The sequence below is a fragment of the Falco punctatus genome, assembly GCF_963210335.1.
Source record: "Falco punctatus genome assembly, chromosome: 4".
Classification (NCBI taxonomy): Eukaryota; Metazoa; Chordata; class Aves; order Falconiformes; family Falconidae; genus Falco; species Falco punctatus.
Window position 1 is genome coordinate 24,816,183 of NC_137583.1, and position 13,272 is coordinate 24,829,454.

Here is a 13,272-nt window from a genome sequence, read left to right on the forward strand (position 1 = left end):
TCTTTAAGTTTCCTGTGATCTTCGTACACACAGAAGTGTGTCCGTTCACTGCAAGTGACCGTTAAAAGAGAGAAGCAAAGTTTTCTGAGAAAAGCAATTTATTTTGATAGATTGACCGATCTGGGTCATAAAGCAGACAAGCTCACCCTCGTTCCCCTCACCAGATTAGGTGAAGAAACAACGGGTTTTAAGCTCAGTACAAGCTGGGGGTACCTTTTTTCTTGTTTTAGCCTAGTTATAAATGTGAGAAGAATGTAATCAGACACAAGATTGCTGCTACAAGTGTCTCCAATTCATCACTGTTTCTGTGACTTGTTCTTTGGGGGAAACCCCTAAACCTAGCTCCTAAAAGTTGATGTTACACTGTATGAGGTGAGGTAATATAAAAGTGGATCAGAATATGGAAACATTTTTCACAATGGCTGGGACTGTGGGATAAACTGCTTGTGATGTATCTATTCCCTGAAGCCAGCCCTGCTGGGAGCCAAAACTGGGATGCAGAAGTTCTGAAATGGCAAAAATTTCTTATCTTGAGCATCTCCCTCCTTGTTTCTTCAGCCTGTCTTGTAGGCAGTGAAGACCATTTTTTGCTATTCTTCCATGTCTAGAACAAGGCAAGTGCCTTCCAGCTTCTGTGGTGTTATTCCACGGCCTGGCTGCAGTGCAAATCAATGTGCTTCAAGTGGAAGTTACATGTGAGGAAGGGTGAGGCATTCCTGCAATGCTGACTCACTTCTCACTGAACCAGGCAATTAACTTTTTCAGTTTGCTCTTGGACACTGGTAGGTGTGGTGAGAAGCCCCATCAATATTGATCACAGTTTGCTGGATAAGCAATAGAGGACACATGAAAGCCTTATGGAACCAATGTACTCTGGTATGCTCCTCATCTGGAGCATCAGCACTGAGAACTCTTTCTTCTGCCCGGCATAGTTTTGCCTCTAGGAAACATTTCTAAGTCACTGCAGTTGTTCAAGGATGTAAAGATCCCTTTCATTCCTAATTTTGACATTAGGTTCAGACCACACCAGAATTTCTTTGTGGAAGGTATCTGAGTGGTTCACTTTTATGGAGCACTGCTTTGTTGTTCTGCAGGCACAACTGCCACATAAATACTATTCCTGAATGAATCAGCTCCCAGTAGTGCATTTTGAACATTTTTAGACATCACTGGGGAAAGAAAGCGTGCACAAAACAAGAAAGTACCTATACAACCATTTTGTCAAAGCAGAGCAGGAGTATCTTCTGCTCACTTTCTGGGAGTACTTTCTTTCAGTACTTTCTTTGAACCCTGGAATTAATGAAATTTGGTGTCTCATAAATTTGTGTCATGGTTGCCTTTCAAGTCAAACATGAGGTAAAGTCTGATTTAAAGATCTTGTCTGCAGCTGAGCTGTTAAATAAAAAAGTTCCTGAATTCCTTACCATCTGATTAAGAGTGGACTCAAACTGCAACTTCTCCCACACTCTGTTTACTTCTTTCTTGTCTACATGCCAATCCTAGACTCAGATCTTCAGTGACAGGGTGTCAAGGGGAAGGGAGGAAAGTTCAGCTGAAGGGACTTTAATATGGAGGACTGAAGTGACAAGACTCACAATAATTGTATATGCTGGTATTTATGATACCTCTAAAGCTGGGTTAGAGATCCCAGAGTCCACTTTCTATCTAAGCAGAGAAAAAGAGGGACACAATTTAATCAAGTGAGATTATTAGAAGCTGTTTAATTTTCTTTAGTGTTTTGATCTGTAAAGACAGATACGACACATGAATGCCTCATTATTCATATGCCTGTGAAGCAGTTGGCCCCTCCCTACTCCCTCTTCTCAAATATCCATTAATGTAATTGATTCTAATAATGGAAACAGCATCATTGTTGTCTCTATCCCTTCTCAGTGCATGTCTCTCAGGAAACTCTGGCGTGTTCCCGAATGTTCCTGCTCTGCACCATTTTTCAGACTGTTTTTTCAGAGATGTAGAGCACCCACAGGCTCATACATTCTCAAGGGTGTTAAAGGTACTTGCATTCCTAAAATCAGGATATTGGATTTTTGGTTTATTCCCCAGGAAGCTAGACAATATTTCACCTGGGTTTCCATCACTTCGGGATGCCTTTGGTTTCCTCTAGCTGTGGCTGAACCAGACCCATTTCATGGTCAGCCTGAGGATGTTTTTTGTGTGCCTTAGTTAAGACAATAGTGATGGAACCAATTGTGTGGGGTGTTTTTAGCCCATTACTTCCATTTCATTACAACACAGGTACAGCGGCCTCTTTAAACGTCTTGCAGTGCTCTACACACCTTTTTACTGAAGCCATTAGAATTCAAGTCATGCTAGTTCTGGGACATTTTTGCATCTCTCCACATTTTCTAAGTGTCCTTCTTCCTGCCATAGGGAAGGATTCTTCACAGTCTTCGCTGTCTACAGGTCTAGTGGCAGCTGTAGGTGCTGCGGATGTTAATGGGCTAAAAATCTTTAACTGGCCTTGCAAAAAGCTGAAGAATCTGAATTTTAGTGGCCACTTTGCAAGTCTTTTTATGGATGTTTTCTGCTTTTAAATTCTTACTTGCAGCCTGACTACACGTTTTACCTAATTAAAATATTTCGGCTTCTTGGTGGAATGATATGAGTGAATAGAAATTTATATGACTTTAGGCAAGGCTATTGTTTTACATTTCCCTGGAAAGCCATACGCCCGATTAAGTGATCTTGTGCAGATAAAACATGGCTATTTGGAATGTTAACAAAGGTAAAAGCAAAATAAAATCTGGCGGCTTAACAAAACTGTTTATAGTTGGTGTTGGTAAAATAAAAATAGTTGGTCTGGCTTGGCATTCTGTGTGGTGAAACAGATTTATAAATTTTATATATAATTTATATAACATATTATTATATTATTGATATTATATATTATATATTATACATATTATACTATATATTATATAGTATAAATTTATATCATAATTACACCTATATAACTATAAATATATAATATATAATATATTACAATATATATAATATATTTATATTATATATATAATATATGATATATAATAAATATATAGCAATTTTAACGTGTGTTAAATGTCAAGTACTGTGTCAAATAGCATTCTCTGTTACCTGTAGGGCAGCTGGCTCTCATCTGTTTTCTTCAGTTGATTATTTGTGGCAATAATGACAAAGTTTAAGGGGTGTTAGTGACATCATGCTGGCCAGGGTGTGATATGCAAAGGGACAGCTTGCTTTTCAGCTGTGCATGAGAAGAACTAAAATCTGCATGGGGACTGTGAACCTGGAGGCTGCTGTGAGTTGCTTCCTGTCTAGCTCCACAGTGTGCAAAAGGTGTCCCTTCCCAGCTGCCAGGGCAGTCCCTTGGGATGCCGCAAAGCTGTTCGTGGTGCCACCAACTGGTATAAGTGCAGTTTGGAAAAGACAGGAGATGAATGCCTAGATAGGCCAGCTGGCTCGTGACTGTCACTGTACTTTACCCAAGGATCTTGCTGGCACCCCGGTGGAACTGTGGTGTTGGGAATATTACTCTGATGGATAGGTAAACAAATTCTCCGGGTCACACAGTGTGTGGCTGAGCAGGTTGCCCGTCACATTACATAACCTACGCCTGTATGTTGCACCCCTGTCACCACTGACTGCTGTCTGAGCAGTTCACAGAGCTTGTTGCTATTTTTCCAGGGGAAGGTCTGCTGCTGATTTTAATGTGCCCAGTTCTCCTGGGAAACTTACTCTTTTTGCTCCTTTTTATACCTGTTGACTTCCTCCTACTCAGATGCTTTTGGGGAGGCTGGTGGGGTCTGTAACCCATTCCCTGGAGCATAACTTGTATTAAATTTGGCTGAGATTTTTCCACCCAAGAAGTCATCAGGGACAGGCAGAGAGGAATGCTGTCCTTTTCTGACCAGGGAGTGTGCCAGGTGCAGCAGGCTACTTTCAGACCCATGCTACTGATTCAGTAACTGCTGGTCAGCACCACAGTAAAATTGTCCTGTTGCTTTTGAGCACTGAGTTAATGTGCTTTTTTACCTCAGGGACACTTCTGGGAAAGCAACCAAAGTCTCCCTGCTCAAAAACTCAGCACTTCTCTATAATTATTTCCTCGGAAAAATTAGCTTCCTGTTTTCAGCCCCTCTCTGCAGAAGCGCTTCCTTATCTCCCTGTGACGCTTTCACTTTGACAGCCTCATGAGATGATGGCAGCACCTCTTTACCTGTAGACTGCTGGCCACAGAAGGCCTTTGGCCTTGTACGTGCACTGGCAACCCCCTCGGCCCGTGGGCGCTTGCACCCTTTGAGGCTTGTGCCCAGGCAGGATCAGCCTTGCAGCTCCCCCACGCCTGGTGGGTGTGGAGCAAAGGGTTGCTACTGTTTCTTGGCCTGTCTGGCAAATCCAGCCTTCCTCTTTGCACCCTTGAGGGAGACCCTGCCAGTGTTCGCTTGAATGTACAAATACAGCTGCTGTTTATTGCCTTGTTTTTCAAGGAAAGCCTTCAGTACATTCAGAGGCTCAGGGAATTTCCACTATTTTTCTCAAAGTTGTTCCCTGCTCCGCACCACCCCCACCCCCCACCCCCCCACCCCCCCGCCCCCGGCCTTCAGACACACACATTGTGTTGTTTTGACGTAATTTCAAGCAAATATTTTGCCACCGAGAGGCACTGCAGGGTCACAGAGGTCCTCCAGGCTTGGGCTTCAGGCTTTCAGACCTCACCAGTAAACAATAGCTCTATAACTCATTAAAACTCCCTTTTGATGACTTTTTCCTGTTTCTGATTGTTTTGGAGCAGCAGGGGTGGATTCCACACTCAACAAACTTCTTTTTCCTGCTGCTAAATTTAAATGTCTCTGAACTGAAAGGAGTTACTAATCTCTTCGACAATAACGCTATCAAAAAGCAATTGCAACTGTAAACAAGATTTTTAGGCTATTTATGAATGCTACAAGGGAATTGTGACTTGGTTTAGCAGAATGATTTTTATCTCCAGGAAAAATTTTAATTGTCTTGTCTTTTCTCATAGAAAAGTTACCCAAACCCTGGTACTTTTTCTCCTGGTTACTGTAGCCCCCTCATTTTCAGAGATTTAGTAATAGTGATGTCCTCCCGTCGAGGCCTTGCATGAAACAAAGCTTATAATCCCCCTTCCTTGCTTGCCTCCTATCCACTTCAAATTGATGCATTATCTTCTGCTTCACGTCATTGATTCAGCACTCCTATTTCTGTCTCCGTATTTTTTCACTGCATGGTTTTCTCCTGCTTGCAAGTCTCCCAATTTATATGATTTACCTGTAAAACTCTCTTGCCCCACTGAGTTTCTTGCCAGTTTGTACATTCCATCTTTTTTTATGCCAGGATTAAACTCCTGAATTTTTCTACCACCTCCTTTTTCCTTGTTGGCCAGATATGGATTAATCAATTAATAATTTTATTTAAGGGACAGGAAGGAGAATTTAGGAAAGTGATTTGCAAAGAATCTGATTCAAGGGAGAAATATGTTTAACCATCCACATCCTTGTATCACATATACTGCCCACACATACCTAGACCCTGATCTGCTTAATCTGTACTAATCTAACACAAACCCTTTTTTTGTAGGTAATAGTGCAAGTGATAAAAAATGCAGTTGAAATGGAATCTGTATAGCATGGGCCCACATATGGATTTAATTATCAAGACAATAGTTCAATTATGTCATTTGGAAACCTACAACTAGGATCTAAGGGGGAACAACATATGAACATGTATACCAGATACAGCGTGTCCTGAAGACCTCTTGGTCAATTTGCTGTTATTATTTGTTAAGCATGCCAAGGAAAAATACATTTTTCCTGTCCAAAGAGCTGATATCTTCAGCAAAACTGAAACAGACTACAAGAAGCTGATAAATATTGACATTTTTACTACTTCTGCTTCTCTTGGCTCAGTTTTAAGCACCCTTTGAGAAGAACATTTGTAAGGTGACACAGTATGGTAGGTCCTAGGGTAGACTCCATCCTAGAAGACAGAACGACAAAAAGACTTTTCCTGAAAAGTGTTACACAGCTTTTTCTTTTTAGCAACCTGGCTACCAAAGTTGTCCTTTGCAGTCAAATTCAGGGACAGAGAGGGAACTGCTCCATCTTTAGCAGATGGTGTGTAGTCCTGCAAGGTTTGCCACCACAGTAATGAAACTGTGATACCTACCCTTTAAGGACTATGGATCCAGGTGTAATATGCAAATTAGATAATGTATGCCCTAGGCTTCACTGAAATCCTTCCATAAACCTCCTGGAAAGATCAGGACAAACTGGTGCCCTCCAGAGGGGGGCACTTGCCACTGAGCCAGTGTTCAAGTGTACTTGCCACTGAGCAAGTACACAGCTCTTGTGTCCTAACAGGATATGATTATTCTCAGCCTGCTTCCACTGGCTTCACCAGGGTTGCACCAGAAGATAATCTGGCCCTGTGTTTCTCTTCAAGGCACCTCCCAGGACTGTGCTCCCATAATTACATGATTTTGAGTATTACACAATTGACCTCAGTTAAACTGGTGATTGGTAAAGTCAGCCTAAGTGACTGATCGTGGCAGCCGATACATATTGTATCTCACCGCATTGTTTACACCTGGCCATTGAAAAACCTCACAATGCCTGTGTGTTGTTAGTTTACAACCTAGCTTTGAAGATTACAAGCTCTTCATCAGGTTCAGCTGAACTCTCAGGCATCTAAATATACATATAATATGCTTATTGTTTGTAGATTGTGTAATAGATATTTCTATATGTACTTGTATATGTATTTACACATATACACTGATTACTGTGTGCATATATACATGCCTACATATATTTATTCTATATAAATATAAATATGTGCACACTGATAGTTGGTTTTTAAGAAAAAATAAAACAAGATGCATATGCTGTCCTAAAGAAACTTTGAAAATGAAAATAATTGTTTTCCTGAAGCAAGTATTTCTGTGTTTTAATTTTTTTGTTTTAGTATACTATGTGAGAATGTGACTCATGTTTTTGTGGAACACAATTTTAAAAAGGTATACAAACGAGATACAAATTTTTTACAGCTGAGCCTCAAAACTGTCTTTCTAACACCACCTTGAAAAGGCAAGCTAAATATAGGCAGTGCGATTTCCCTATTTGCTATACCTCTGCTCTCCAGTCGTATTTTCTATTTTGATTCTGCCATGCTGCATGCAGTGTGACCTTTGAAAGATAGCAGTGAACTTCCTAAGTGTGTTGGCAGTGTCTCTGGCCACACATGAGGTGACCCTATCAACTGTGGGATCCAGATGTGAAGGACTGAAATGTGGTTTTCCCAGCAACAGCACTTAGGTCTCTCAGCACCTTCCGGACTGCCTTATTACAAGCATTTCTTGGCTGACTCTGGCTAGCACTGGAACAGCTGTGAGGCTTGTGGTTAGGGTTTTGTATGGGAGCAAGGCTGTTCCTTCACACTGTTTAGCTAAGGGAAAGCATGGGGAGCTCACATTTGTCTCTGGCAACCTCTACATTCTGCTCAACTTCAAAGGAGATAAGCATGGAGGCTGGGGATGCAATGATAACAGCTGGCTGAAACAGGGTTTGTTTTCCATAATGAGGTCATTTAGCCAAGCCATAGGATAAAAGAAAGCGTTGATATTTTTCCAGCTCTTCTGGGACCTTTCAGAACACATTTGATAAGGTGCAGGCATTCTTCTGACTTCTAATAGCTTCAGATGGGATTCCATCTCTGAGTGGTCATCTTATCCAGCTAAGCTTTTCTGTTAGCAATTTCTATCAGAGATTTTGCAGTACGTATTTTTCTTATTCAGCAACTTGGGAAAAGCATGTACCTACCTCTAGGTTAAATCTAGAGACAAAAGTAATTAAGCCTGTCTTGGCTTCTGGTGTTTGTGTGTGTAGTAGTCTTATGAAGAAGTGCAGATGGGACAGGGAATTCCTCCAAATGGTGAAACTGCTATTTCATGGAGTAATATAGTAACTGTCAACTCATGTCCACTAGATCTTAACATTTTAGAAATGCTTCATCAAGACCCATGATTTTGGATCCTCTTTTCCGTATGCAAATGACTGCACCAAATAGTCTTTCCATTAAAGCTTTAATTGGAAAAGTTGTGAAGGTAATATGACTCCACAGAAAGCTGGCCACGGAGCATCATTTCTGTGGCCTCACAAACCACCACACGGAATTCAGCTTGGAATCCACTGACTGAAAAAGCTTTCTGCTGGAAAAAAAATGAAATTTTCAGCAAAAGATGTGTTCCTGTGAAATTATCTGCTTCTCATGAGAAGTTTCTATTTTTTGATTTGAAAAAAATGTCAAAATGCTATTTGCCTTCAAACACCACCAAATCTCTGTTCAGTATGGCATGATATTGTCCTGTGGGCACTGTGCATTTGAATAACAAGGTTCCCTGCACTGGATTCTTGTTTCCTTTATTGTATGCAGGCCCTTTTTAGTTCTGCTATGTTTGTGTACAGTATCAAGGGACCACCCCGTCTCTGATTTGGGACAATTTTGTGCTAATGCAATATCAAATGAAAGCTATGGTAGTGATTATTCACATTAATTTAGAATGAAAGCAGTGGAAACATACAGTAAAATATGCCTGTAAAGATGAAACTCTCTCTCTGTCTCTTCGGTTTTAACAACATTCAGAGATACGTAATTGGTTTCACATTTGCTTAATTTCCTCCTATTTTCATTCTCTTCTCTCTCATTTCATGCTCTGTTCTCTCTTCTCTTTCTTTGCTGTGACAGAGCTGTTTTTTTCAGTCAGGCACTGGACAGTATGGTCCTTTTGCCGCACATACAAGCTGGACCAAATGCAGGATTTACTTGGTGCATAAGAAGATCAGCAATTTCTGCCCATCTTTGGGAGGGAGATTAATATGGGCACATTAGAGCCAGATGATCAGGAAGCAGGAATGATGCTCTGAGAAGCATCTGGGAAAGTTTCCTTCCTAGAAAACCTTTCCAATTCACACGCACCATGCAGTTTTTTTCCTATGCAGAAATCTTGCTTTGATGGAAAATTCTTTTATCAACCTCAGAACAACTCTCAGGGTTATAGCTGTGATTCTGTTCATCCTAACACTTGATGCCTCTTTTTCATAAAAAAAAACCCAAGTCTTAACAGAAGTGAAAGTAAAAAGTTTTGCAGTTTGCAGCTTGATCATCTCTCCAGAAAGATCTGAACACAAACCCTGAACTGAGATTCCCAGCTGAAAGCACTTTTAAGATCCAGTCCCCGTTGTTTGAATACCTCTTCTGTATCCATGTTTGGAAGTGGATTTGCCAACTTTTGTGGCTTAGCGAGTGCCTTTTACAGCCACCCTATCCTAGTCATGAAGAGTGTTTCTTTAGCCACCACCCCTGTCCTCTGTCATACATCATATGCTCCCTGCCACCTCCCCATTCCTGGATATTCTACAGACCCAGAGGTCACAACCTGCATTCTGCTCCAGGGTTACAGGGGAAGTTATCTTGCTTGCATTTCTAACTTGTCTACAGGGGTATACAGGTCCAAGAAAGGGGATTGGTGAGTCCTTTAGTCTTTAACATGTTAATTCTGCTGCTGCTATCTTTTTTCTTCTGCTGTGAATCGGTGAACTTGGTTACCTAAGGTGTTCAACATCTGTCTCCAACCTGTCACTGAATGGCAATCCACCCATCCTTCCAGATTCCCTGACTCCTTTCCTGTGCAGCTTTGGCCCCATGATGTCAGCAAGGTTTGACTGCTTCCATATTTGCTTTGGGGGCATCCACTTAAGAAACAAGGTGATCTAAATAATCTGCAATTTAGGCACTGAGGGCATAGGAGCCATCAGCTGGCTTTGTTTTAGACCACCCTGGAAAATCAGATACCTTTGGCCATCATTTATGGCACAGACCAGACTTTGTGGAAGCAAGATTTGTCCTTGGGTTTGCCTTGGCAACTTGCTGTTGAACCCACATGCTGTATATAATCTGCATAATTTAAAGTGCACCTTTTATCGAGTGTTCAGGAATAGACTCCATGAACGGCTTGTGTTCAAAACAAAGATTGCTGTGCTCAAGTCTGTATTATACAAGTGAGAGTTGATCACCAGGCTTCCTGGGGAGATCCAGATTATGGCTATTTCCATGAAAATAAAAGCTGATTTTGATTCCTTCTAGATAGTTGTTGCCAAGGAGTTGAAGTGACTTGTCTCAAAGTGAGTAGAAGCTCCCCCCAGACACAGTGTGGTATTTATGTAGAAAACAGTTGTAAGGAGCCCATGGTGCTTGGGAGCCAGCAGATTGTCTATGGTCATCCTTGCAAGGATGGGTTCACTGGCCCTACGTACAGAAATGCAGCTGCCACCTGTATCCCATGTAGGGGAAAGAATGAGAGCAACACTGAGTGGGGATGTGACGTGGGGGTTGAAAAGGGTCGAACAGCCTGAAGACGTTTGTGTCAGGTTTTCTTGTTTTCCAGATCTGAATCTATCTGAATTTCAGCTCATTTCTAACTGCCTCATGAGGCATCTCAAGCTGTGTAAACAGTAATGCAATAATGGCAGATCACAATGCACTCATCACAGACCATGAAGAATAGCCTACGAGCCAAGCAATATGTTCTCTCCAAGTGATATAATGCTTCTTGCAGGCAGGAATATTAATCACTCGAGGAACTGACAGGATCTGATGGAAGAGACTGTTATTAATATTATCTCCCTTGGAAATACTTGCGATGGTAATAGTAATTTTAATAATGCCAGAACAAAATAAGCTGGGTTGGCTGGTTTTGTGGCAAATGGGAATGCTGAGAAAAGCAATACATAAACAGAGATACTAATTCATGAAGAAGGTGACCAGATTTCTCTACTGACAGCTCAGATGTGACTGGTGGGGGAGGGAACTTTTTGTTTTAAAGGTTTTATTTGCTTCATCAATCGTCAAAATCTTGTTAAAAGTCTAATTCAGTTATCATGTTCTTGTTGCTGTCCAGAGACTGAATGCATTAGAGAGACTTAATATACAATTTCTGCCACAAGCAATTTACTGTTATTTTATTATTCTAATCTGGCTGGTTCCCATGGAGTTTCTGAAACCAAATCATATCAGAGGAAGATGAATATTAACAATCCTATCTCACTCAGGAGAGCTAACAAAAGAATGGAGATCTCATGCCTTGGTTCAACACAGATCGTTATGAAATGGCCATGGAAGTGTTGACATTAGTTCTCATGATTGCAAGTTCAGTTATTTACTACTCAGCTTGAGCACAAGCTTTTTCTTCACCTGTGCCAAGACTCAGCAAGATTACAGTGGAAATAATGAATTTATAAGTTAAATAATGAGGTGTGTGGCAGAAGTAGAACTGCCGTCAGGGTTTAGTAGAAAACCAGAGAGCCAAGAGGACTGCATTTGATTCCCTCCTTTGTTATATTCTGCTTTGCATGTATGTGCAATCTGCCTCAGAGTATTGTATGTCAATAAATAACGAACAAACAGATAAATAGGAGCACTGTCTTTAGGCAGATGGAAAATTGCCCAACATTTTTAAAAATATTAAAAACATCTATGGGTTAAGAGTTAACTCAGAGTACGCAAGTAGGAGACATTCAAGCTGGATTGATAGCTGTGACTGGGAGTGAGTCTACCGATGCTGTATTACTTTCCCAATGGGAGAACTACAATCAGGCATTTGGCTTTAAAATTTCTCAGGCAAAAGGAGGAAAAAAAAATTGAACTGTGGAAATTGATAAATTTAAACCTTTCTTTCTGGACCAATTCTCTCTAGCAGAGGTATCAACTAAAGAGAAAATGTAGACTTCTCTCAATATATTTGCAAGATGCACTTATGAATTACCTGTGTAAGGGAAGTGGTAAGACCATTATTTAGTTGCTTGTGTGACAAGATGCTGATAAGAAATGCTGAGAAACCCCTCTCCCCTGGCTACCTCCATTCCAGAGCTGAATTACTTAAATAGGGAGTAATGCTCTGTAGTAATGCTACTGTTCCAGTCTGTGCACATTGCTGCCTGAGATGGACATCAAGCTCCATTCAGGATTTTAATAGCCTTTGGGCAGAGACTTTGCTGTTACTATGGCCTGGTATCTGAGGCCCTCTATTCATAGGAACAGCCACTCAGGACACTTCAGTTAAAAGGGGTTTCTATTGAAAAAAGGCCAGTTTGTCTGAAATGTTTTGGGGAGGGAGCAGGGGAAAAGGTGGAAATTATTGACTTGTGTCTTTTCCACAAAACAAACACTTTAATTAAAAACTTCATTAAAAAAGTGAAGGATGTAACAATGGTGGCTTTGCAATGCCTGCTTCCAGTCCTTCTCCTAAGCATGAGAAATATTCCATCAGTTAAACCAGGCAACAACAACTATTTATTATTTCCTGGTGGCTGCTTGGCTTGCAGCTGGCTGTGGAGCTGGAAGATTCCTCTTTGCCTTGCTTGGCTTCTTCCTGGTCCTGATTTGAGCTATGCCCTATTCTCCTGCATGAGTCCTCACCGAACTTTGTCACTTAGTCAAAAATTGTCAGGGCAGGTCCCAATAGCAGGTTGCCTCATGTGCTGCTGACTAAATTCTCAAACCAGGATCAGTGACCAAAGAGTGATCATATGGAAAAACTGTGTGAAGGACTGTGCCAGTTTGGATAAACAGTTCTCTCTCTAGTCAATACTCTCAGGTTCAGGCCAAACACAGCATGCACATATGGCTCAGCCACTTCATACTTGCACCAGCATTTAACACGCTTTCATTTCATCTGTTTTCCTCCTCGTTTACCAACATTATCAATAGGCTTGAATTAAAGTGACATTGTGGGTTCAACTGTTTAACACGGGTAAAATGAGATGACGTTGCAGGCTTGCGATATGGACACATTTTCAGTTGGAAATAGCACTTTCAGCCTTTCCACCTGCTTTTTCCTGTGATAGAAGCTACTTCATGAAACTGGAAGCAAAAGCATTTCCAACACCATTTTAGGTATTTCACTCACTTCTCCTGCCTTGCCACCTGTTCTGTCTAAGCAAGCAGCCTTCACACATGTTCCTTCTCTGGTCACCTGACACAAGTAGGCCAGTCAAAGAAGAAAAACCTCTGCCAGTGACCAGAAGGCACTAAATAAAAGCAAACCACATGAGATGCCTGTGAGTCTCGGAGAGGAGTAGCCCCTATTAGGAAAGGATGCAGCTTTAAGGAGCAAACACCTAACACTCATACTCCTTCAGGGTAATATTGCGGGTGCTGGAGATCAAACCCAGCAACACCACCGTGCCACTGTCT

The 13,272-nt window shown here is 41.3% G+C and overlaps 1 protein-coding gene across 1 annotated transcript in view; it reads left to right on the forward strand.

Moving 5' to 3' along the window:
- Nucleotides 1-4,270: 4,270 nt before the first annotated feature.
- LOC308063937 (uncharacterized protein) overlaps nucleotides 4,271-13,272 on the forward strand; it is a 40,783-nt gene continuing 31,781 nt past the window's right edge. The window contains exon 1 of the mRNA XM_080387654.1: nucleotides 4,271-9,547. The gene's annotated coding sequence lies outside the window, so the exon portion shown is untranslated. The remainder of the gene's footprint in view (nucleotides 9,548-13,272) is intronic.